At 41.4% G+C, this 24,969-nt stretch overlaps 1 long non-coding RNA gene across 1 annotated transcript; it reads left to right on the forward strand.

Moving 5' to 3' along the window:
* The first annotated feature begins 8 nt into the window (after positions 1 to 8).
* On the forward strand, positions 9 to 15,513 carry LOC130142334 (uncharacterized). The gene is made up of 2 exons (XR_008819359.1): positions 9 to 1,990; positions 6,833 to 15,513. It is a non-coding gene; the product is annotated as an uncharacterized LOC130142334 (long non-coding RNA).
* Positions 15,514 to 24,969: the final 9,456 nt, after the last annotated feature.

Consider the following 24,969-nt stretch of genomic DNA (forward strand, 5'->3'; position numbering starts at 1 on the left):
GCAGACCTGGCTGGGAAGCCGGGTACGAAACTTGCAGCGGTGAAAAGCAAAGCGTGTCCAGACAGAGACTGAGGAAGACTGTGTTGCCCGCTTTGCACCGTCAAATGTCCGCCCGAAAACAAACATACTCGACAGGGTTTGGAGAGCTGTGGGACGTGAAGGTGGAGCTTAGGGGCTGGCACTTATAAAACAGAAAATTACATTTCAAGGAGATAGGAAGTTCAAAGAAAGTATCTTCCTCATTCAAACAATCCCCAAGTGCTGCAGCCTGCAGCAGCTTGAACAGTGCTTGCAGCATTCCCCAAGGACCCCTGCACAACAGCATTATCAGGAGTTCAGTGCAATTATGGCAGATCGAGGCTCGCCTAAAGGACCTTCCTGTCCTGTCCCCATCCCAGCTGTGAGCCCCCATTGGAGGTTTATGCATCTGCACGGTAAGGGGGATCAAGGGGGCTGAAAGCTAACAAGAAAATGAAATGTGGTTCCAAGGCTGTCACTAGGAGACGCTGCCCGGAGAAGGGGGAACTGCCTCTACATGTGACCACTTAGATAAAACAGGTTAGTTTGGGAATGGACTGCGAGACCTCCAATCTGCATCGTTACATTTTCAAGAAAATTTCCATTATATATGTATCTTCCAGGTAGAGAAGTAGAGCATAACTACATTCTAGCTTGCACTCATCCCTTTTTCCTGACAGGTGGGGGGGAAAAAAGGGGTCTTTCTAGCATGTCTGTTATTTATGGGGCTGAACTTGTGGTGGAGCACCATACTAAATGGCCTTTCCTCTGCAAACCCAGTAGAGGTTGGTAACAGAAATTTCCAACAGGAGTGAGAAGTTTGGAGGGAGAGGGCAAGATTTCTTACTTGTTTTGCCCGTGGAGAGTAATCATTTATCATGAGAGCTGATGACTGTATCTTGTTGGTCTTGCATGTAAATTAGAACAGCAAGTGACAGGTAGTGTGAATTTAAGTATTTGTAAAGCATTGCAGTAAAGAAGTAGTAACAGTAGAGCTGAACACCAAGTATTCTTAAGAGTGAATTGGGTAAGCTTTGGGGCACATGTTTTCTTTCTTTGTTTTTTGTTCCCCTTGCCTTCGTTACACACACAACTGCATATGCAAAGAAGTGTGTTGGATCAAAATAAGCAAAGCAGCAGAGTTCATGTATAATGCTGCGGTAACAGAAAGTGCCCTCTAACAATTACTTCCTGCAGAGAGAAAAAGAAAAGAAAAAGCCTGAAAGTCATTACTGAAACTTGTTATTTCAGGTAGAGAGCTGAAGTCCGGTGTTCCCTAACTTCTGCACAGGTATAAAGTGGAGTTCTTCGTAGATTGGCATGATTAGAGAGGTTGTAATCCTTGGCCAACCATGCTGGCAAAGACTCATCATTTGTTTATTGCAGCTTTGTGACATTTCAAGGACTGTGTTTCACTTATCGTTCCTCTCATGGATAGTTTTTGTCAGCTGATCCAGAATGAAAATAGATGGGGTGGATTTGCACCTGGTTTTCGGTCTTCTAACTTTGAGGTTGGAATATGAAGATGACAGGGTCCACAAGCTGGTCTTCCTGCTGTGTGATAGACCAGTGAGAGATGTCACTGTATGCCAAATGTGAAACAAAATAATAAAATAAAAGAGAGATACCATTCACAATTTTGGAAGTACTCATGAAGGAATTACATAAAACAATGGAAAAAGTGGAACTTGGAGACAAAATATAGACAAAAGTGAACAAAATGGGGAATGAGAAATTTAAAATACATAATTGACTTTCTTGGAAATCTTGACTGGTTTGCATGAAATCAATTTGTACATGAATATTTGACAGCTGTGGTAAGACCAACAATCCAGTGAGAACAAGGCATACAAACAACATAATTGAGAAAGTTTAAAAGAACAGTTTTCTGTGCGTGGCTAAACTTACATATTTATGGTGCAAGAGAACACAACTTAAATGTATTTCCACTAGGAGGACATCTGTCTCATAGGTAAGCTTGCTCTAAATTTATATTATTATCTCATTTGTCATTTGACAGCTGCCTCAAGGCTTTTAAGCTTTTTCTTGGAAAACCTAAAGAATATAGAACATTTTTTTTTTTTACCCTGTCAAAAGTTTGCACTGCAAAGATTTTTTTCAAACCTAATGCTTGTATCTTCTCAATTTTACCAGTTTTAAGGAAGTAAAAGTTTCTTTTTTCTGAAAAGCAAGACAGTGGTCTAGCATCTTGTAATGTTAATACCTTCTCTGCTGACCTTTTCAAAAGACTGCTTGGCTGAGGTTTTGTGTGTAATAAGCGTAACCTCAGTATCTGTTTCTTGTGATAGTTTAGACCTAACATTAGGAAGATGCTGGATCCTAATATCTGACCTCAACCGCAGGTAAACAGAGGATCCTAACCCCAGTTTTGAATCCTGCTAGGCCTTGAAGGTTTCCTAATAGAGAGGCTCTGCCTTTACTACATTAGCCTTCTCTAAGGAAGGAGTTGCTACAAAGTAGAAATTTGTATCTTCTGTAATCTTTTCTGTAAGCATTCCTAGTAAGATTTCCCTTTGTTGTTGTCATGGTTTAAACTCAGCTGCTAACTAAGCACCACACAGCCGCTGGCTCAGTCCCTCCTCACCCAGAGGGATGGGGAAGAGAATTGGAAAGGAATGTAAAAATCAGGGTTTGAGATAAGAACAATTTAATAAGTAAAGGAAAAGCTGTGCACACAAGCAAAGCAAAGCAAAGCAAGGAATTCATTCACCACTTCCCATGGGCAGGCAGGTGTTCAGCCATCTCCAGGACAGCAGGCCCCATCATGTGTTAACAGTTACTTGGGAAGACAAACAGCATAATGCCAGATGTCCCCCACTTCCCTCTTCTTCCCCCAGCTTATATAGTCAGGATGATGTCATAAGGTATACAGTATCCCTTTGGCCAGTTTGGGTCACCTGTCCTGGCTGTGTCCCCTCCCAATGTCCTGTGCCCCTCCAGCCCTCATGCTGGCAAGGCCTGAGAAACTGAAAAGTCCTTAACTCAATATAAACATTAACGAGCAACAACCAAAATGATCCATGTGCCATCAACATTGGTCTCACACCTAATCCAAAACACAGCACTGCACCAGCTACTAAGAAGAAAATTAACTCTATTCCAGGTGAAACCAGGAAAGTTGAAATGTTTATGATACTTAACATTCTTGCCTAGATTCCCCACACTGCTTGCTCAGTGCCTGAGTAGGCAAAAAACCAAAAACAAACACCAAAAAAAATCTGATCTTCAATTTGCAGATGAACTCTTAAAAGCTGAGTCTCAGCGTAAGTCAGAAGGCAGGTGCTGGAAATTCACTGTGTCCAAAAAAAAAAAAAAAAAATTAAAAAAATCTGAAGATGGTGATCACAGCTGCCAAAACCACTTTAGCACCAAGTATTGTCTGACAGAGGAAGACACCCCATCCCCTTTAAGAAAATACATGTGAAGCACATTGTAGCACACTCCTCTTTGGAACAAAGTGCCTTCCGACATGGATGAGTATTCATTTGTAGGGATGAACATGGTTCATGCCTAAAGTTGTTAAGGGAAGCTCATGTTTTCTTCCTCAGAATATGTGTCATACATATTAGAAATACTCTTTCATTTTACCTATTGTGTGTTTACACAAAATTGTTACACTTTCTGAGAAACACATTTTTCAGGTAAGTTTAAGGTAAGTTTAATGTGAATAAACTGTGTCAGTACTGCATGATCAAGGCCACCCTGGGACAAACCCTTCCAAGACATTGCCTGGCAGTTAGTACTAATTACAGAATCAAAACTAGAGTGGAATGCATTGCTGCCTTGAGTTGCCAAAATTAACTGTAAAACACATACTAGGTAAATTAGGGGTCTCTCCGTCGTACCACTGTGGTCAGTTTGACCTTGGCTTGCTGCCAGATGCCTACCCAGCTCCTCCCTTACTCTACCTCCTAAACAGGATGGGGGAGAAAATAAGATGGAAAAAGGTTGGAATAAAGACAGGGAGATTGCTTACCAATTATTATCAAAACAGACTCAACTTGGGAAAGATTACTTTAGTTTACTACCAATTAAAAATAGAGTAAAATGATGGGAAACAAAGACAAAATTAAACCTGCTCTCTATAAAAAATAAATCCCCTAGCCCCGCTGGCTTCTTCCTAGGCTAGACTGAACTTCACTGCTTTGTTTCTGACTCCTCTACCTCCGCCCGCCACAAGCACTGCAGCAGAGATGAGGAATGGGCGTTGTTATCAGTCTATAACTGCTCCTCTCTGCCATTCCTTCCTCCTCATGCTGTTCCCCTGCTCCGGCATGAGTCTTTGCATGGGATACGGTCTTTCACAAACTGCTCCAGTGTGGGTCCTTTCCACAGGGTTCAGTCCGTCAGAAACAGACTGCTCCAGTGTGGGTTCCCCCACCCAAGCTGCAGCTCCTGCCAGGAGTCTGCTCCTGTATGGGCTCTCCATGGACTGCAACTTCCTTCAGGGCATGTCGACCTGCTGCAGTGAGGTCTTCCATGGGGTGCAGGGTGGATATCTGCTCCACTGTGGTTCTCCGTGGGCTGCAGGGGGACAAACTGCTCCACCATGGTCTTCTCCATAGGGAAGTCTCTTCTGCAGCACCTGGAGTACCTTCTCCCCTCCTTCTCCACTGACCTTGTTGTCTGCAGGTCTGTTTCTCCCATGTTTTTCTCACTCCTTTCACTCACAGCTGCTGTTCAGTGGTTTTACCCTTTCTTAAAAATGTAATCACAGAGGTGCCACTCGTGTTACTGACAGGCTTAGCTTTGGCCAGCAGTGAGTCCATCTTGGAGCCGTGTGGAACCAGCTGTGATCAGCACAAGGCATCACCTGGCCTCTTCTCACAGAGGCCACCCCTGCAAGCCCCCACCCCCCACCCCTCCCCACCCCCCCCATCCTGCCAAGTAAACGCAACAGAACCACTTAGGTTATTTTTTATTACTGTGATTCAGTTAAAAATCATGACTTGCCAATTTGCACTGAAGAAGTGAGAAGCCGGCCTGGTGTTAACATGTCTGCTAGGGGGATGACTCCTCTTGCTGGCTGCTTTTGCAGGAGTGATGAAAGATCAGTCTGGTGTGGCCTTGCAAATCCAGTCTTTTATACATAAAGAGAATCAGTCAAACTCCTCCTAAGACACTAACAAATTAGACAGACATCAACCTTTCAAACTGTTCCAAAATTTATTTTTGAAAAGTATCAACAGTTTTAGAAAGTCCCCTCTCTGAAAGTAAAAATAAATCAATATAAATATTATCTATAAAAAATTAAATAAATACATACGTAAGTATACACACATACATACATGCAGACTTATACATATATGTATGTATACGCGAGGAGTTCTGAAGTGATGTCTGAGTTGGTTTTGTTTCTCTTCTACACTTTTGAAACATTTCACAACTTTCAGAGCCCAGTCTCACAATTGCTTTAAGGTGGGCTAAGTGCAGGCTTCTTCTGAAAGGACTGCAGACTGTGTATCTGCTCTGCTCAAGCCTTTCTTTCCTTTGAATTTCTATCATCTATCGTTTCATAGCCCAACTTTTGCTTTTAAGTTTGTTTCATTTCTCCTTTCTCCCTTTGTTGAAGGTGGTCTGTTGTTACAGCTGTGTGGTGGGTTGACCATGGCTGGATGCCAGGTGTCCACCAAAGCCACTCCATCACTCTCCTCCTCAGCTGGACAGGGGAGAGGAAATACAACAAAAAACTTAGGAGTTGAGAGAGGGACAGGGAGATCACTCAGCAGTTGCCATCATGGGCAAAACAGGCTTGACTTGGGGAGACTAATTTATTACCAATCAAACCAGAGTAAAGTAATGAAAAATAAAACCAAGTCTTAAAAACACCTTCCCTTCACCGTCCTTTCCCCCGGGCTTAACTTCACTACTGATTTTCTCTACCTCCTCCCCTCTGAGCGTTGCAGGGGGATGGACATTGTGTTCATTATGTGTTGTCTCTGCTGCTCCTTCCTCCTCACACTCTTCCCCTGCCCCAGCGTGGGCTCCCTCCCATGGGAGATGGTCCTCCACAAGTTTCTGCAATGTAAGTGCTTCCCATGGGCTACAGTTCTTCATGAACCACCCCCGTGTCGGTCCCTCCCATGGGTGCTGTCCTTCAGGCCCAGCCTGCTCCAGCGTGGGTCCCCCGTGGGGCCACAAGCCCGGCCAGCAAACCTGCTCCAGCGCGGGCTCCTCTCCACATGGGGCCACAGGCCCTGCCAGGAGCTGCTCCAGCACAGGCTTCTCAGGAGGTGACAGCCTCCTTTGGGCAACCAGCTGTCTCACCGTGGGCTTCACCACGGGCTGCAGGGGGATCTGCTCTGGCACCTGGAGCCCCTCCTGCCCCTCCGTCTGCACTGACCTCGGTGTCTGCAGTTGCTTCTCTCCCATAGCCTGGCTCCTCACTCCAGCTGCAATTACTGTTGCACAGCAACTTTTCCCCCTTCTTGAACACGTTATCACAGAGTTGCTACCAGTGTTGCTGATGGGCTCAGCTTTGGCAAACAGTGCGTCCAGTCTTGCAGCTGGCTGGCACTGGCTCCATCAGACATGGGGGAATGTTCTAGTAGCTTCTCAGAAGCCACCCTTGTAGCCCTCCACTACCAAAATCTTGCCATGCATACCTAATATAGGCTGTGAGGAACAATTCCACAACAATCTGTTTTATAGTGTCTCATGTTCATGTGTTGCTAGATAAACATGTATTTTCTTACCACTATAAATGGCTAAACTCACGTGATCCTATATCACATAAGCAGCATCTTTGATTTAGTTAGAATATTTTAACAATTACAGTGTTTTTCTGTCACAGATTCAGAGAATCACAGACTGGTCAAGATTGGAAGGGACCTCTGGAGATCACCCTGTCCAACCCCCTGCTAAAGCAGCTTCACCCACAGCAGGTTGCACAGAGTTGCCTGCAGGTGGGTTTTGAATGTCTTCAGAGAAGGAGACTGCACAGCCTCTCTGGGCAGCCTGTCCCAGGGCTCTGTCACCCTCGAGGTAAACAAGTTCTTCCTCATATTCAGATGGAACTTCTTGTGTTGCAGTTTGTGCCCATTGCCCCTTGTCCTGTTGCTGGGCACCACTGAAAAAGGCCTGGCCCCATCCTCCTGGCACTTGTCCTTAACATATTTGTATGCCTCAACAAGATCCCCTCTCAGCCTTCTCCAGGCTGCACCGGCCCATCTCTCTCGGCCTTCCCTCATGAGGGAGATGCTCCAGCCCCCTCACCCCCTTGGCAGCCCCCCGCTGGCCCCTCTCCAGTCGCTCCCTGTCTCTCCTGAACTGGGGAGCCCAGCGCTGGGCACAGCACTCCAGGTGCGGCCTCAGCAGGGCAGAGCAGAGGGGCAGGACACCCCCTCCACACCCCTCCACCCGCTGGCCACAATCTTGTCAGTTGTTATGTAAACTGCTAGTCTGGTGCTAAGCTTCCTATTTGCGTTTTGCTGACATTGCAGACTTTAGGCTTGTTGGTGTAACATATGTATCTAATATAATTTCATGCTATGTTGTCTAGTATTGCTACTTGTAGATGGGAGTAAAAAAGAATTCAGTACCAGCACTTTTTTCCCAGCATATACAAACAAACCAATGCCAGCTTAAGACCATGAACCTAAAGTTCCTTTAGACGTTACTTACATGTACAACATTAGCCTCTTGTCCTTACCTTGTTCCTTCTTTATCATCAAGCTATCAACATCTACTCATAATTTCCCACTACTACATTCTTTATAGCATTTCATCCAATTTCTGTAAAATAGGGAGTGCTTTGGTTATTCCTGAATGTTCTTTCAGTTACACTTTCACTGTACATTATCTGTTATTGTGGGTTCCTCTTTTATAATAGCAGTGTTGCTCTGCTAGCTGGGATCAGCTGAAAATTTTCCAAGAGGTAAGCTATTTTTTACCAAAATTTCCTCAGCTAGAAACAGAACATCCTGCTCTGTCCCTCTGGACAGTCAGTCTCTCTGTACAACACCTTCATAAAAGTACTTTATATGTGATTCCTGAGAAACTGCAGAAGTATGAGATCTGAACACGAGTTTTCTGTACTCCAGTGGGAGTTCTTTTCTAATATTTCAGCTGTGAATAAATTTATAGACTAGTAGGTTCCATTCCTGGACTAGGTGCTCCATTCCCTCAGGAAATCATAATCTATGCATTTTCAAGCGTTGAGGATTTCTAGGGTTAATAGCCTTGGTTGGCCCTTAAAGCTATAGTATTTGAAGCCTTAAGCTACAACAGCTGTCCAAGAGTAAACTTTTTGGTAATGTTGCAACACAAAATTAGCTGAAACTGGCAGATGCAGAATGTGTTCAGAAGATAAGGACCAAGGAAACAATTCTGAGATAACGTGGCAACTTCAGAGGGCAGCCAGCCCACCAACCAAGAAAACCAATAAGGAATCAAGAGACCATCGACCAGAATTAAGTGATTGGACTTGGGGATCAGGTAATGCGTGGTACATTCCTGGAAATCTGTCTCTGAAGGTATAATTGCAGTGCATGGTCTGCAATGGGGGCCCCTCTTTGGAGGCACCCAGCTCAAGCTGCTCAGCATGTTGGATAAATAAACCACTTATTTACTCAGTCAATTGGCAACCCATCTTCTTCAAGCAGGAACCTACAGCTGAGTTCTCTTGAGGTGGCATCCATGCAATTCCTAATATGGACTGGGTGGCAGCTCCATAATTCCTGCAACACAAGGTTGTCTTAAACTTGTAAATTTAGTACACATGAACCTATAATAAGAATTGTCCCCTGGTATATGTTATTACTTGTGTGGGACTTTACTGTAAGCTTAGACATCACATAGTCATATAAACTGCACATTACCATAAATCACAGGGGTTTTAGTCATATTACGACATACAACTGCCTGTGAAGCAGCTCCTAGAATCAGTACTAGTGTACTGTAGAGTAAGAGTATACTTTCATTTTTTTCAGGAGTTTCATCTTTGTCCACAGGCTTTTGCAGATGGCTTAGGCTCTTGGAAATGTAGCAGTTTCACCAAAAGGATGGATACTGCTGGGATGTGTATTTTATTGCACATTTTATACATTCTTTTGCAGTGCCCTTTCCAGAGTCATCCTATTGATTTTGCAGACTTAAGCTTCAAAATCTGTCTTGTTTCTTTATGTTCCCAAGAGTTTGTGGTTTGGTCATGCAGTCCATCCATTATTGTTCTGCCCTGGAGCGTAAATATGGGGTCCTAATTACAGTCTAGTCAATTTACATTCTGTAATTCACCACTCCTTTTTTTATTATAAGTTTAAATCTGAGTTCTATGTAAACTTTTTGTTTAGATTTGAGTATGTCATGTCTATCACAGATAGGTGCTGCACAAGAGATTGTGTAAGACTTTGAGACTGGTAAAATTGAGGTCTCCTATAAGAATTTCTTAAGTTTTCTCTTCATACCTGGTAGCTTTTAACAGCTTCTTACTGTCTAGGTCAAGGATACTTAGTAACTTTCCTTAGTACTGTCTGATAAATGTATAGTTTCACTTATGTATCAATTATTAAAGTAATATCGAATATCCAGGACAAAACAACTTTCTTCTCACATTTGTTTTGTTTTCAGCAGCTCTATTGAGCCTCCCTGAGAGACAAAATTCCTGCTGTATCTCTTAGAATTTTTTTCCATTCGTCTTTCTTTTCCTAAGCCCAGTCTTACCATGTCAAGTAACTACCATAGGTGGTAGTGTTTTGCAGCAGAGATAAACATTAAAAATATTAAAAAAAAAAATAAAAAATGCAGGAAGTATTTACCTCTTAATCATGAGTTGCAAGTAAGAAGCTTGTGAGAAAGAACAGGTTTCATTTCTTGCTCTCAGTACCATAGTAAGCCCTCAAGAGCAGCTCTGTTCTCTTAAAAGGTTTTCAGCCCTCACGAGAATTAATCTTTTGCAAAATATCACACCTTTTTCCTTGTGAAGAGTCCAGAAGAATCTTATGCTGCTGGTAACCTCTTGAAACAGTTAAACAGCTCTATATAAGAGATAAATAAGCACAAAAAGAAACAAACAAGCCTGACTTCCAAGCAAAATTCAGGGATTTGTACTATAATGTAAAAAGGTTTAGTACTCAAAAATATTATAAACTCTGATGTGTTTTTGTGCCCCAGCTTGCTGGCATATGCCTAAATGTCATCTGTGTAGCTCTGCTAGGAAGTGGGATTGTTGCCACCCTGAAGAAAACCATTTTTCCTTTAAGATCCACCTATAAAGATTTGAACTACATCCTCAAAAAGATTCCAATGTCCCGCACAAAGGCTTCCTGGCTCAAGTATTTTCATTTCATCCATATATTTGAAATTCTATTGACTCTTAATGTTGTTTGATATGTCAATTGGCTGCCCTCTGTACCTCGGGATGGTGTTCACCAAAAGGGTTTAAACCAGCACTGGAAATCAATAGACTTAATTTTACAAGAAACCATCCAGCAATCTGAGACAGCACTTCTAAAGTAAGGAAAATGAAAATCATAAGCAAGTGTGATGCTAAAAATCTGTCCAAGCAGACACCAACAAGCTGTAGTGATACAAACTGATAGAGCAGAGAAAATCATTCAAGTAAATCACTGTTCTTTCAATAATCTGAAATGAAAAAGCTGTTGTGTGAGAAGACTTGTAGCCTGTTATTTTCTAGCACTGAGCCAGAAAAGGAATGAAAAATAATTTCAATTTGAAAAGCTACACATAAGTAAATACAAAGAAGCCTTTCTTATAATGCAGCTTGAAGCCATGTCTTTGCAAAAATGGGTTTCTAATGCAAACCAAGAAGAAAGAGTACCTGATGTATAGATTTTCTGGTATCTGTAGTTTCTGAATTAAATAAAGAGGACAATTATTTCTTCAGTGAAGTGCTTTGGGGTTTACTGATGACATGTTCTGCATAGATGTAGATATTGCATTGCTGCAGTGATTGACATGACTGTTCCAAACCTTTTGCAACCTTTGCTTCTTGTAGACACCTTCTGTGTAATATCTCAAGATATGTTCAAGACAGTTTGTTGTCTGAGCCCAAAACATGTAAATATTCACTTAAAGCTCAGAGCGATGTCCAGTGTTGGCAGTTTTGTTTCTTTGGTGTACTGCTGCAAATTTCTGTACAAAGAAGCTTAATGTCTTTACAGACCATTCTGAGAAACCTGCCTGGTGTTCTCACAGAAATAAAGAACCAACCATGTACCATTCATCATTTTTCTTCTCTCTCCTATGCAAGCATGGCAACAGCTGTTTTCAAAGCAAAGTAAAAAAGAGGAAAAAAATCCTCATTTCTACCACAGCAAAACATTGCATTGCACATTCTATTTGTGAAGAGGCATAAAATGAAATGGTAGATGGTAATCATACTGGTTCATGCTGAACATTACTGATGCTCTGCTAATGAAGCAAGAACATATTAGAGAACCTTTTATGTATCAGACATGATTCTTCAGAAATCGGTTCAAGACTAAAAGTCGATTGAATATAATCGGTATATAGATAATGCCAACTAATGCACAGGAAATAGTTAACTCTGGATATTTCTGAATAAAAATCACTCAGCTTTTTTACTAATTAGAATGGAATATAATCCATATTCCTGGCAAACATATACATGGACAACTAGTCCACATACGTAAAACTGATGGGGTTTCATTACACTGTGAAGAAGTAAAGTATTGTGAGCCTGTCCTGTAATTTATTTTTATTTAAACCATTATAATTAAATTGATTTTAAAAATCTACTGAGTATTTAAACTGAGGTATCTGAAATCAAAATTTGGCTTCATGTTTAAGCAACCTATTAGATCAAATTGTTAGGGATATTAATTGGCCATAATTTTGTTTTTAATCATTTAATGTGTTCTAATATTTACTGAGAAAGAGTCCTAAATCCTTCAAGATCCTTCAAGTGTTCTTGGGCAAGTGAAGGTGCTGTGAAAGTGCTCACAATCTGACATTTTATGAATTTATCAATAACTGTTGATAGAGAAGCTGTCTGATACAAATATATTTACAGAAGTATTTGTCAAGAAAGTGGAAAATAACCTTTAAGTAATTGTCTAATTTAGCAATATTTTAAAGACTGAAATGGAAGGACATTCAACTCCATATTGACATTCTCTTTGTTTAAATGCAGTGTTGACATTCACTCAAAAACTAGCCTACTGGCATAAATAAGTTGATATCAACTTGGCAGCATTTTGGAGTGCCTAGGTAAACAATTGTCTTTTGTTAGCTTTTTTCCATCAATCCACTAGTCCGTGCCCTTCGAACAACTCTATAAGAAAGCAACAATAAAAGCAGACAGACAAATTGATTAAATTCCAACACAGAAAGGTCAGAATGACAGAGGTACTGACCTTGAACTTCCAGGTTCAGCCATGTGCATTTTCCATCTGCCTGCAGTGAGAGTGAATCAGAGATACCATACGTAATGTCATTCACACTAAGAAAAACTTGCACAACTGAGTATTCTCACTGAATTGGGTGAGGCCAAAACCTGTGAATCTGAAGCTTATATATGCAAAGCCTCAGCCTAATGTGGTAATTAATAAGGTCATGGGCTTATGTATTACTGAAATGAAACTAGATACAGTGATACCAACCGGCCCATGAAATCACCTTTGTGCCTTATCTGTGAGCATTGTCCTCAGATTGATTGTTTCTTTCTTTCTTTCTTTCTAAATTTGACCTCTTGGAATATTATGAGTTGTCTATTGAGGAGTGATATGGGGAGTGAGCTGCCAGGAATATGGCAGTGCAGTGAGCCAAAAGGCTAGAAAAAGCGTAATTGCATTTGGTGTTGGTATATGTTATGTCACAGCTTCTTGTCAAAGATTTTTCAGAATATATCAAACTGGCAAGTAAATTGGTATTAAGTTCCTCCAAAAGCCAGCAGGCTCAGCAACTTACCTTCTAGGTAACAGGCCTACTATGGGCAGTAAAAATTTATTCAATATATAGCATGAAAACAAAAGTGTAGGTCAAAATAGATGGTTATACACATTCTTTTCCACAGCTTGATTTCTCCTTAAAAGAAGAAGCAAATGTCAGTTTATTCAGGTTTTTTTATATTCTTTAACATCAGTGTGCCATTTTGTGCCACCTTCTTACCTACCTCTAGAGACAGTTCACGTTGCTTGACTGATGCAAAAAAATACCAATCTGAAGACTAAACAGACTTGTTTTTTCTCTTCTGTCAAAGAAGGAACTGGAAGATTATTGAAACCACCCCAGAATATGATGCACTTTTTCACTCAAAAGTAAAACTCTGCAATACCTCAAAGTATCTGTTACATGTTAGTACGTTGTGGTTGCCAAATACAAGTACAAGTACAAGGCTGCCAGAATTCATGATGGCATATACTAATCTCCGATTTATTTTTTAGGCAACAAATGACTATATGAATCTCTCTATTAGACCTATCTGATATTACACTGATGATGACTATGAAAAAAACCCAGTTTGTGGGGATAATTAGTGCTGTAAGGTAAAGCAGGCTCTACAGATTCTTCTGCTCAGCCTGTTTTGCAGCATAAATTATGGGTTTCCACTACTATTTCCTTGCCAAGGTAAATAGTGTGGGGCAAAACAAGCAATACAAGTGCAGGATGTAGTGATATTAATAATGTGGAAAAACTGGTTAGAACACCTCCAGATGAATCTAGTACCGAGTTGGATAGGTTGTTTTGAACCTCTGCAGCTCAGAGTACCATTGAGAAAGTAAGTGGTATAAGAGATGTCCTAAAACCATCTTAGGGGGTTGGGTTTTTTTGGCGGGGAAAAAGTGATTTTTAGTAATAACTCCAAATGAGCAAAACTTGTTTTCATTTCTGATGGATGCAGCTTAACTGGGAGAACTTGGGGAGATGCACACAGTGCTTCCACAATGTAATTAATTTAGCAACAAACACACCAGCTGCGTTATTCAGACCATGCAAGCCTTGCTACTCTTAGGGTAAGACAATGACCCAGCAGAAGCTTGGAGAGCAGCTCTGTCAGACTTCACATATAGCATGTAAGTTAGCTTCCCATATTACTACCAACAATTTCCATCATCCACCAAAGAACTCGCTGGAAACCAGCAGGTCTCATTTAGGGAAAAAGGCAGAACAAGTGTCATGCTGGAAGAAGCCCTGTGAGACAAAACGGTGATGCAAAAGTGGATGGAGTAAGGCTGATATCCCAGTATACAAAAAACTAATACAAACATTCAGGATGTAACCTACTAGACGCCATGATTGAGCCAAAGGACATATTCTCCTCATTTGCAGCCCTGTGTTTGGCATCTCCTGTGTAAGCAGATCCAACTCTTTGGCATATGCATCACTGTCACTTTTACAATGGTATTAACACACCAGGTTGCATGGTGCTAAGTAAAAAGTCAAAGAAACTGGAGAGAAAAGAGAAAGAATATATGGTGAAAGGGTCTGAACTTCAAAGAAGTTGGAAGAAGTTACGTGAGGTAGTGAATGTGATTTAACATTCTACTTCCTTCTACTTTCTTCTTTGACACCTTGCTTACTGATATGGGTGATAATAATTTATTACACAATGCACACTCTAAATGCATGACAGGTTGCAAAAAAAAAAAAAAGAGCAGGAAAAATGTGGATAGAATAACAGTTACTTGTTAGCATCCCTGACCCTAGGAAGAGCCCTTTCTTTCAAATTTGGTGTCTTTTTGCAATTAGATAGCAGATATTCAAGTTGTGCTTCATCTGACATCAGGGTAGGATATGATTTAGGAAGAACAAAGCAGAAAAAATGCCTTTTGCTTGTTGCATTTGCCTGTCTATGGGGTAAGAGCTAGCTCTGGAGGAAATGCAGCTTGATTTTGCCCGTAATTGTTTAGATCCATACATGGTTAATAGAAAGCAGTTTTACACTTCATCTAGTTTATTAGAGTGTGTTTATGGACTCAATATTGCTGTTGTTTGTGCTGTGTCATCACTGGAAGAAAATAATTTTGAAGGAATTGCTTGAGGTAGGGTCACAATTTTTTCTTCCTCTTTTAACTTTAGGGTTTTATTCCCCTCCCTTAGCCCCCAAACAAAAGAAGTCAGAAACAGGTCTTGTATTACTTTTGGGATTATTCTTTGTACATGTCTTTTGTATTCATAGCTTTGGTTTGACTCCACAGAGGAGAAAGGCAGCACCAGGCCAGGTTTACTGGCAAGGGCAAGTGACTGCAGTCTGTCCATAGTGAGGCAACTTTTGGGAGACTGATGCAGAGCAACCCTTCTCTCCACAGCATGGACGGGTTTGGCACAGGGTGCTTGCAGGAGTATGGGATTGTGTGCACAGCAATTGGAATGTAACCCAAAACCCAAGACTGGAAAATACAGCTAACACTTTCCCTCATTGTTATGAAAATATTTTTTGTGTTAAGAAAACGTGAGATTGCAGTCAAATAGCGTGCATGGAGAAGGGTCTCTTTGCAGTGGCAGGCACAAGTGATGATTAGGGCTTTCTTCAATAGGCAGGACAAAGAAGATTGCTAAATGAAAGAATGGTTGCCTTATGTAGATGGCAGTGTTGTCACAAATGGAGGCACACCCTGCATGTGCTTGGGAACCACCATCACATATTTGTGATGGCGGAAGTATTACAAACTCCAGGTTCATTTTAACAATGAGAAATTTTCACCAGGATCTTTCTTATTTGCTCAGCATTGGTTAGTGTGTGAACAAGGCTGTAACAGGAAAAACAGTTAAAAACTGTTAATTAGCATGGAGGGGAAAACATTGCAGCTATTTCTTTCATTACCTCCTCCCTGCAATGTCAGCCACTAGAATGATCATTTTCATCTTCTGCTCTTTCTGATGCTATTGCATAGGTGAAAGAGCTTTCTCTCTTGTAGCTTTCTGTAGAAAATTAATAAAGCTTTCAGCTTTCCGTAAAGAGAATAGAGGCAAGGCCCTGTGCAGAGTATTCCTGGACATAAAAAAGCAAAACTACCACTGGGACAATATGTCTCTTGTAGTTTGGAGAGGGTACTGTTATTGCCAGCACTTCTAAATACTTCCATGAATGAGTCCAGTGGTTACTGGTTCAATTTTTTATTCTTCATGTCATTGTGAAACCAGTTCTTGCAGTGAAGACAGTTTAGACAAACTGGATAGCTTTCCATAAACAGCAAATACCTGCTGCTTTTATCTCCATGCTCATTCCCACTTAAGCTTACGCCCTTCTAACAGGCTCTTCCCTCCGAGCGATTGCCCTTTTCTGTAAGCCTTTAGCACCTTCTTCCCCACAAAAAGTAGGAATTAGAACTTATGTTCTAGGTCAGAAAATATTTTGGTATCTGAATTTTTTTTTTCTTTCCAACTCATCAGAAACAGAAAATATTCAGATTCACCAAAATCTGAGATGAATTTATTTCTGGGTTTGATACATTTAAAAAGCTGAAAAATCTATTGCCCATTCCATTGTTTGTGGCCGCCTTAGCAGATCTCAGCTAACTACTTCTTGTAACGTATTATTGCTGCTTACATGCCATTTCTGTGGGAATACTGGTCAGAAATAGCTTGACACTAACCTCCAAGCTGACTAACATCTATTCATCTGCAAGGTATTGCACAACTCATGACAATACAGTAAACATCTCCTAACCTACTTCACTGAGATCCCCAGTCTTGTTTTGCTACATTTCATTGTGGGGTTCCTGGTAGCAATCTGCGTTGATCGTTGAGAAATGCAAGGTATTTTGTAACACAGACTCTTGAACATATGACTATCTTATTTAGTTATCTTTAAGGGTGGAAGCTGCCTGAGATGCCTTGCCCTGTGCTACTTTTTTTGTGCTACCAAAGCCTCTGTTGGTAGGATTCTCCTGAGGATTGCACCAAACCATTAATCAGTCATGTGTTGTAATTTAATTTTGTAGATTAGAAATCAAAATGAAAGGTTTTAATTGCTTTTATAATATGTGATAAGACTGGTTACGAACAGGGTCAGCTGTGCCTGGAAAAAATGTGTGTGATACATACCTGACATTCAGATGGACATTGTTATGATTCAACCTAATCAGGACTAGTTAGAGCACAATTATTTAGTCTGAGACTTCTATTAAACTGTTTTTGGAAAATAGAGAAACAGGGAGGGCTGTAAAATGCATTTAAAGGCTCTTTGGAGGAAAAGCTGGGGTTCTTCAGCAGTTTTACAATTTAAGAGAATTTTAAGTGCTAACTGTCAAGTATGTCCACATAGCACAATACAGTGCTGTGCAGGGAAAGCAGTTAAGCTAGCTGGAAGGAGTGCTGTGCATTTTTCAAGAAGCCAGTTGAGGGTTTGGTATGGAGAAAAGGCACTGGAAAGAGAAATAGTGATTCAAAAGCCAAGTGAATTTTTTAACACATTGATATAAGCTTTCAAAAGAATCACGCTCTACACCTTTATGTCATATTTCTGCAATATCTGAATCACACCAGTAAGTAATCAAACAAGCTTTGTCTCTTATACATTATTTAGTAACACATGAATGGTAGTTGCTAGTATTTTCTGTAATTACCAGAAGCTGTTCAGTAGATAATACCAGCTATCATAGAATCACAGAATGGTTTCAGTTGGAAGAAGGGACCTTAAAGACCATCTATTTCCAACCCCCCTGCCATGGACAGGGACACTTTCCACTAGATCTTATACCAAAGCCCCATCCAACCTGACCTTCAACACTGCCAGGGAGGGAGCATCCACAGCTTCTCTGGGCAACCTGTTCCAGTGCCTCACCACCATCACAGTAAAGAATTTCCTCCTAGTATCTAATCTAAAGCTGCCCTCTTCCAGTTTAAAGCCATTCCCCCTTGTCTTTTCACTATGCACCCTTGTAAAAAGTCCTCTCCAGCTTTCTGATAGGCCCCCTTTAGGTACTGCAGGGCTGCTGTAAGGTCTCCCCAGAGCCTTGTCTTCTCCAGGCTGAAGCCCAGCTCTCAGCCTGTCATTGTAGGAGAGGTGCTCCATCCCTCTGATCATCTTCATGGCCCTCCTCTGGACTCACTCCGTCAGGCCATGTCCTTCTTATGTTGGGAGCCCCAGAGCCGAACACAGTACTCCAGCTGGGGTCTGACTGGAGTAGAGAGAGAGTATCATCTCCCTCAACCTGCTGGCCATGCTTCTTTTGATACAGCCCAGGATATGGTTGACTTTCTGGGCTGCAAGCACACATTGCCTGGTCATGTTGTTCTTCTCATCAACTAACACCCCCATGTCTTTACCCTCAAAACACTCTCTACCCAGCCTGTGTTTGTGCTTGGGACTGCACTCACACACACACGCAGGACCTTGCACTTGGACTTGATGAACTTTATGAGGTTCACACAGGCCCACCTCTGAAGCCTGTCAAGCTCGCTCTGGATGGCATCCCTTCCCTCCAGCATATCAATGGCACCACACAGCTTGATGTTGGCAGCAAACTTGCTGAGGGTTCACTCAATCCCAGTGTCCATGTTGCCAGCAAAGATGGTAAACAGTGCCAGTCCCAATACCAACCCCTGAGGAACACCACTCATCACTGGTCTCCACTTGGACATCGAGCCATTGACCACAACTCTTTGCATGCAACCATCCAGCCAATTCTTTATCGACTGAGTGGTTCATACGTCAAGTCCATGTGCCTCCAATTTAGACAAGGATCTCATGCAGGACTGTGTCAAGTGCTTTACACAAGTCCAGGTAGATTGTATCAGTTGCTTTTCCCTTATTCACCAGAGCTGTACCGCCATCATAGAAGGCCACCAGATCTGTCAGACATGATTTGCCCTTAGTGAAGCCATGTTGGCTGTCACCAATCACCTCCTTATTTTCCATGTGCCTTACCATAGTTTCCAGGAGGATCTGCTCCATGATCTTGCCAGGTGCAGAGGTGAGACTGACCGGCCTGTAGTTTCCCAGGTCTTCTTTATTTCCTTTTTTAAAAATGGGGGTTATGTTTCCCCCTTTCCAGTCAGTGGGAACTTCACCAGACTGCTGAGACTTTTCAAATATGATGGATAGTGGCTTAGCCACTTCATCCACCACTTCCCTCAGGACCTGTTAATGCCTCTCATCAGGTTCCATGGACTTGTGCACCTTCAGGTTCCTTAGATGTTCTTAAACCTGATCTTCTCCTACAGTGTGCAGTTCTTCATTCTCCCAGGCACTGCCTTTGGTTTCTGTGACTTGGGTGGTGTGGCTACGCCACTTGCCAGTGAAGACCAAGGCAAAAAAGTTGTTGAGTACTTCAGCCTTCTTCATGACTTGGGTAACCAGGTCTCCCATTTCCTTCCAGAGAGGGACCATGTTTTCCCCAGTCTTCCTTTTACCACCAATGTACCTACAGAAGCATTTCTTGTTGCCCTTGATGTCCCTCGCCAGATTTAATTTTATCAGGGCTTTAGCTTTCCTAACCTGATCCCTGGCTGCTCAGACAATTTATCTGTATTACTCCCAGGCTGCCTGTCCATGCTTCCACCCTCTGTAGGCTTCCTTTTTCTGCTTGATTTTGTCCAGGAGCTTTAGTATATTTTATCTACATGTAGAAACTGCTACATCACAACATATTTACATACATTTTAAACATAGCTGGCCCACACAAAAGCTAGTTACTGATGTCATTTGCTTATCATATGATTTTTTTTCTGTAGATACACATGCATAGAAGTACCTCTGGAAGTCAGTGTGTTAACAAACTAGTGTCTCTGCTGAGGAATGTCAGTGAGAAAGCAAGTAGCTTCAGAGAGCAGGAAAATGCACTGTTTCATTTCCAAGAGGGAATGCATACCTTCCAGGCAATGAAGATACAAATGTTCATCAACTCAAAGGCTAGCAAACAAAGATACTGTTACAAAGCTATACCTGAGATAAAGGCAAACATCACCAGTTTAACACAGATTGGAAAGTAATGTGGCAAAGGCATTTCTGACAGGGATTAATAAGTGTAAGCAGTCCTTCTGTGTGATGGTTTTAGGTATAAGGTCTGACCTGCAGAAGCGAATATTTGGCCTTGGGGGGAAGGTAATGTGGAAAGGTGTTTAGTTGATCGTGACTAGACTGATGACAGACTTAAGATGATTTGGATAGGTTATTTCTTCCCTTCCTTGATAAAGTGCCTTTCTCCATACACATTCTATTTCTTGAGCAACCAACTTTCACTGGAGAAAGTGTTGAAAAAGCAAAACTAAAGATCTCTACCCTAGGAAGAACTGAAGAGGATGAATAGATGGGTGTCCTATGACTGCCTGTTGCTGCACAATTGCAGTGCCAAAAAGAGATTTCACAGCCTTATCTGCTAGCATGAGCTAGAAACAAAGAACTGAGAGATCAAGACTCTTCAAAGACACGTTAATGGCAGAAAGAGGAGAAAAAGACTCTCCCTACAGACTACTGACTCAGTGAAAGAGAAGAATGGCTAAAAATTGCACTCACTTATAGTGAACTTCCAAAATAACAAAGGGTAAGATAAAAATATTATTATTCCACTCAGTAAACCAAAGAAGAAGTAAATAATGAGTCAGCCTAATCTGAGAAAGACAGAAAAATCACCTCACATCCATCAGATGAATGGAAACAGCACTCAGAGAACGACTGATGCTTTGAAAGATGTCTTTACTGGGGAGCAGTACTGAAATACACCCTCAGCTGTACAACAGTGGGGAGCTCTGTTAGCCCTTATATTGAAAACTGAGAAATTCCAAAGCAAGTAAAGAAGTGTTTTGTCCCTAATGCTGATAAATGAGGTATATAATGCATATATAACAACGTAAGTGTACATGTATGGTTATGTGTATTTTCTTTTCATTTATTTGGACAAGAGGTGGAAGTAGGGACAATATAGAGTAACTCCAATTGTTTTTTTAACTAACTGCAGTAGGGTGGCAAACAGTGTGTGAGGTAAGAAAGAATTTGACGTATGACAAGTAAGCAAGTGCTCGTTTAAATTAAAAAAGAAACCTCACAGTTCATAATATATGACCTTACAGCTACTTGATCATCCCTGCAGGCCTCCTGGTGTTTTTGCCTGACTTCCCCTTTGTCAGGATGCATCACAGCTGAGCTTGGAGGAGGTGATCCTTGAATATTAACCAGCTTTCTTGAGCCCCTCCTCCCTCCAGTGCTCTGTGCCATGGTACTCTTACCAAGCAGATCCCTGAAGAGGCCAATGTCTGCTCTCCTGAAGTACAGGGTTGTGACCTTGCTGTGCACCCTTCTTGCTGCCTTAAGGATCCTGAACTCCACCATTTCATGGTCACTGCATCTAAGGCTGCCCTTGAGCTTTGCATTCCTCACCTGCCCCTCCTTGCTGGTAAGAACAAGGTGCAGCATAGCACCTCTCCTCTGTTGGCTCCTCTGTCACTTGGAGAAGGAATTTACCGTCAATGCATTTCAGGAACCTCCTGCACTGCTTGTGCCCTGCTGCGTTGTCCCTCCAACGGATACCAGGGTAGTTTAAGTCCCCCATGAGGATCAGGGTTTGTGAATGTGAGGCTGCTCCTATCTGTCTGTAGGGGGACTCATCTGTTTGGTTTTCCTGGTTGGGTGGCCTGTAGCAGACCCCTACTATAATGTCACCAGTGTAGGGCCCGTGTCAGTTTACCAGACTGAATATAAGTGTTGTAGACTCATCATACTAACTAACATTTAATGCAATGCATAACATACTCAATCTTATTTCACAGTAAAACAAATTACTTGTATCACACCACAACCCTATGCCACAGTCCCCATCTCCTGCTGCAAAACGGTGCATTCCTAGGCATGGCTTAAGGTTAGAGCAGGAATATCCCATTTCTTCCATATAAGATAGAAAAATAGCAAAAAATATCTGTGAGATACTGGGATATTCAGGGCTGTCCTAGCCAAGCTGGAAATTCTGGTTACACCAGGTCTGGTGAAATATTCAGGAGGTGACTCAGAGAAAAAAGTGCCGTGTAGTAATACTAGTAGCATTTTAACCAGCTCCTTGGAAGTTTCCATTCCCCACATGACAAAACTCTCATTGATTCTGGAGTTCAGTCCAAGGACACTCTGGCATGCCTTACTTCTAGTGGCCTGAGACAAGGTGGTGAAATCAGAGTACAAAGATATATACAAAATAATTTTGCAAGAACAGCTAACAAACATACCTGCTTTAAAAGTATTTTTTCTGTCTTTTAGTCTGGAATAGAGATTTGGTGGTTTTTTTAAAGTCTGAAGTTTTGTTCTGTTTGAAAAGAGTATTTTCTTCTAGAAGTAACAGCAGATTAGTGTGATGGCTACCAAGACTGCATTAGATTACAATAAAGAACGGGTACTACTAATGCCTGCATAAAGAAATCGGGACCAGCAGGTCGAGGGAGGTGATTCTCCCCTCTGCTCCACTCTTGTCAAGTCTGGGGCCCCCAACATAAGAAGGACATGGACCTGATGAAGTGAGTCCAGAGGAGGGCCATGAAGATGATCAGAGGGATGGAGCACCTCTCCTACGCAGACAGGCTGAGAGAGTTGGTGTTGTTCAGCCTGGAGAAGACAAGGCTCTGGGGAGACCTTACAGCAGCCCTGCAGTACCTGAAGTGGACCTACCAGAAAGCTGGAGAGGGACTTTCTATGAGGGCACACAGTGAAAGAACAAGGGGGAATGGCTTTAAACTGGAAGAGGGCAGCTTTAGATTAGATACTAGGAGGAAATTCTTTACTGTGATGGTGGTGATGTTGCCCAGAGAAGCTGTGGATGCCCCATCTCTGGAAATGTTCAAGGCCAGGTTGGATGGGCTTTGAGCAACCTGGGCTGGTGGAAGGTGTCCCTGTCCATGGCAGGGGGGTTGTAACTAGGTGATCTTTAAGATCCCTTCCACCAGTTCCATGATTCTATGATTGTATGACGTAACACATACTCTGTTTTCTTTATTCTGGTTTTTATGGCTGTATATATACACTAGACAAATATTTAAACACTTTTCACTAACAACAATAGCTGTAGATAAAGTAGCATAAGCAGGGAACCACTGCCTGTAATAGTGGCAGACTTTGTCGTTGCAGGCATGGACTATAAAACTGCTCTTCTGTAGGCTGACAATGCTAGCAAACACGCTCATCACTAAAATTTGGTGACACTTTGGGTTATGTCTACTAACTCAATTAAATTTCAGTACACGTAACTAAATTCTAATTGTTCAGGATCCCCCCCTCCAATATGAACTAGGTACAATTAACAGCAAAAGAAAAACATGTCCAATATTAAGGACCGCTTAAGTTTTAGCTGGATCCCTGCAACCCACCGTGATGACTGATAAAAATTATTAACATCACAACTCACAACTTTTTGACAGAATGACACAGAAATCATCAGTTAGACTTCTGTGAAATTACCTAACCATGTAGTTCTTAAACAAATACTTCCCTGACTTCCTATTTCCGGAGGTCTTTGTTACTGAGGTTGTAAACCTCACACCCAAACCTATGCATGCTGAAAAAGAAGTCATTGGTTGCCATCTTGTGGATATCAGAAGAACATCAACATTTATTCTGAAAAGATGGATATGTATCTCCTTAAATAAGAATTATAACCTAGTGCATAATTCATTACTACCAGGAAGAAACATATTCTGTAAAATATAATTGCTTTTGTTTTGTTTCTTGCTCTTCAGCTGAAATAAACAATTCTAGTGGCCACATGGTCAACTGTTAATGATCTGTCATTAGTTAAGCAACTACGCAACAGCTTTGGGATTTGGACTTAATAGCCAAGACACTTCCATTATGATGTATTACTGAAAAGACTTTTTGTAACATTATTCTCTATATGCTTGGAGACAGCAAAACAGAATATACACAGTAGTAGCATACTTAGGACATCCTTCTCTTCCACTTTTCCTTCTTACATATATACTTCCACCACTGTTGTTTATCTACAGCTACACATATAAGGATTCTCTAAGTCAGTCAAAGATAGTCAAACTGAAGTAATGAATTTAAATGCTGGCATGAAAAGGATGGTGGGGAATCAGGTAAGAGAAAAATAAAAAAGAAGAGGGCAAGTTTGAGAACCACTTTAAAAAATACTTGTGGCCTTCTTATATAAAATAGTTTGTGTCCAGTTTCCATGAACTGATAGCATTCAGTGTTTTATAGTATGACATATAAGTTTTCTCAGGACAGTTCTCATTAGAAGTTATTTACTTGGAACACAATTAGATATAAGCACAAGTCTGCTTTTCCCACTAAAAAAAAAATAGCTAAAAGAATTAGAGGTAAATCCTGAATTGCTGTTGTAGCTTACATCAAACTGGTAAAAATGCATTCTAGAGGAGAAAGGGGGAAAGACTGGAAATTCACTTCCAGGACTTTGGCGGTATTTCTAGACATAGAAACATACGTGTAAACACGTCAAACATATGTGTTTATACACAAATATGCTTACGTACAGCATAGCAGTGCTGAATGAGACCCCAGAACTCAAATGGCATATATGCCACTGATACATACTGTCTGCTGGCAGGCTGTCTGCTCTGTACTTTAGAGAGATTAAGGGAAGTTTTTCAGACTTAGTAATATTACTTTGAATTTATGTAAACTCATTTGAGCCAGATCAGGGCCATAGAAAAGACGGTGCTAATGAGATCTGTCAACACAACTACAACGTTTAAGGCACCTGGAAACAGGAAGTGAAGGAAGGGAAATACAGAGTTACCATTCACTTTCTTTGAAGTATAGAGTGAACGCAGGGTGAGCATTTCTGGCTTGACGTTTTTTTCCCCAAAGAAAATTCTTGCCCTACCAGCGCTAATGACAGGAAAGGAGATGTGAACATGATGACAAATCATAAGTGAGTAAAAAAAACCAACAACAGCTACAGCTCGCTGGTATCATGTAACAAAAAGATCTGTTCTCAGACATTTCCCAAATGTCTGCTGTGCTCTGAAGCATTTTACCTTTTCTGAAAGAAAAGGCAAAACCCGAGTTACTAAGGCAGAAACGATTGTTATATCTATGCACAGCCA

This window comes from Falco biarmicus, chromosome Z (genome assembly GCF_023638135.1).
Source record: "Falco biarmicus isolate bFalBia1 chromosome Z, bFalBia1.pri, whole genome shotgun sequence".
NCBI lineage: Eukaryota > Metazoa > Chordata > Aves > Falconiformes > Falconidae > Falco > Falco biarmicus.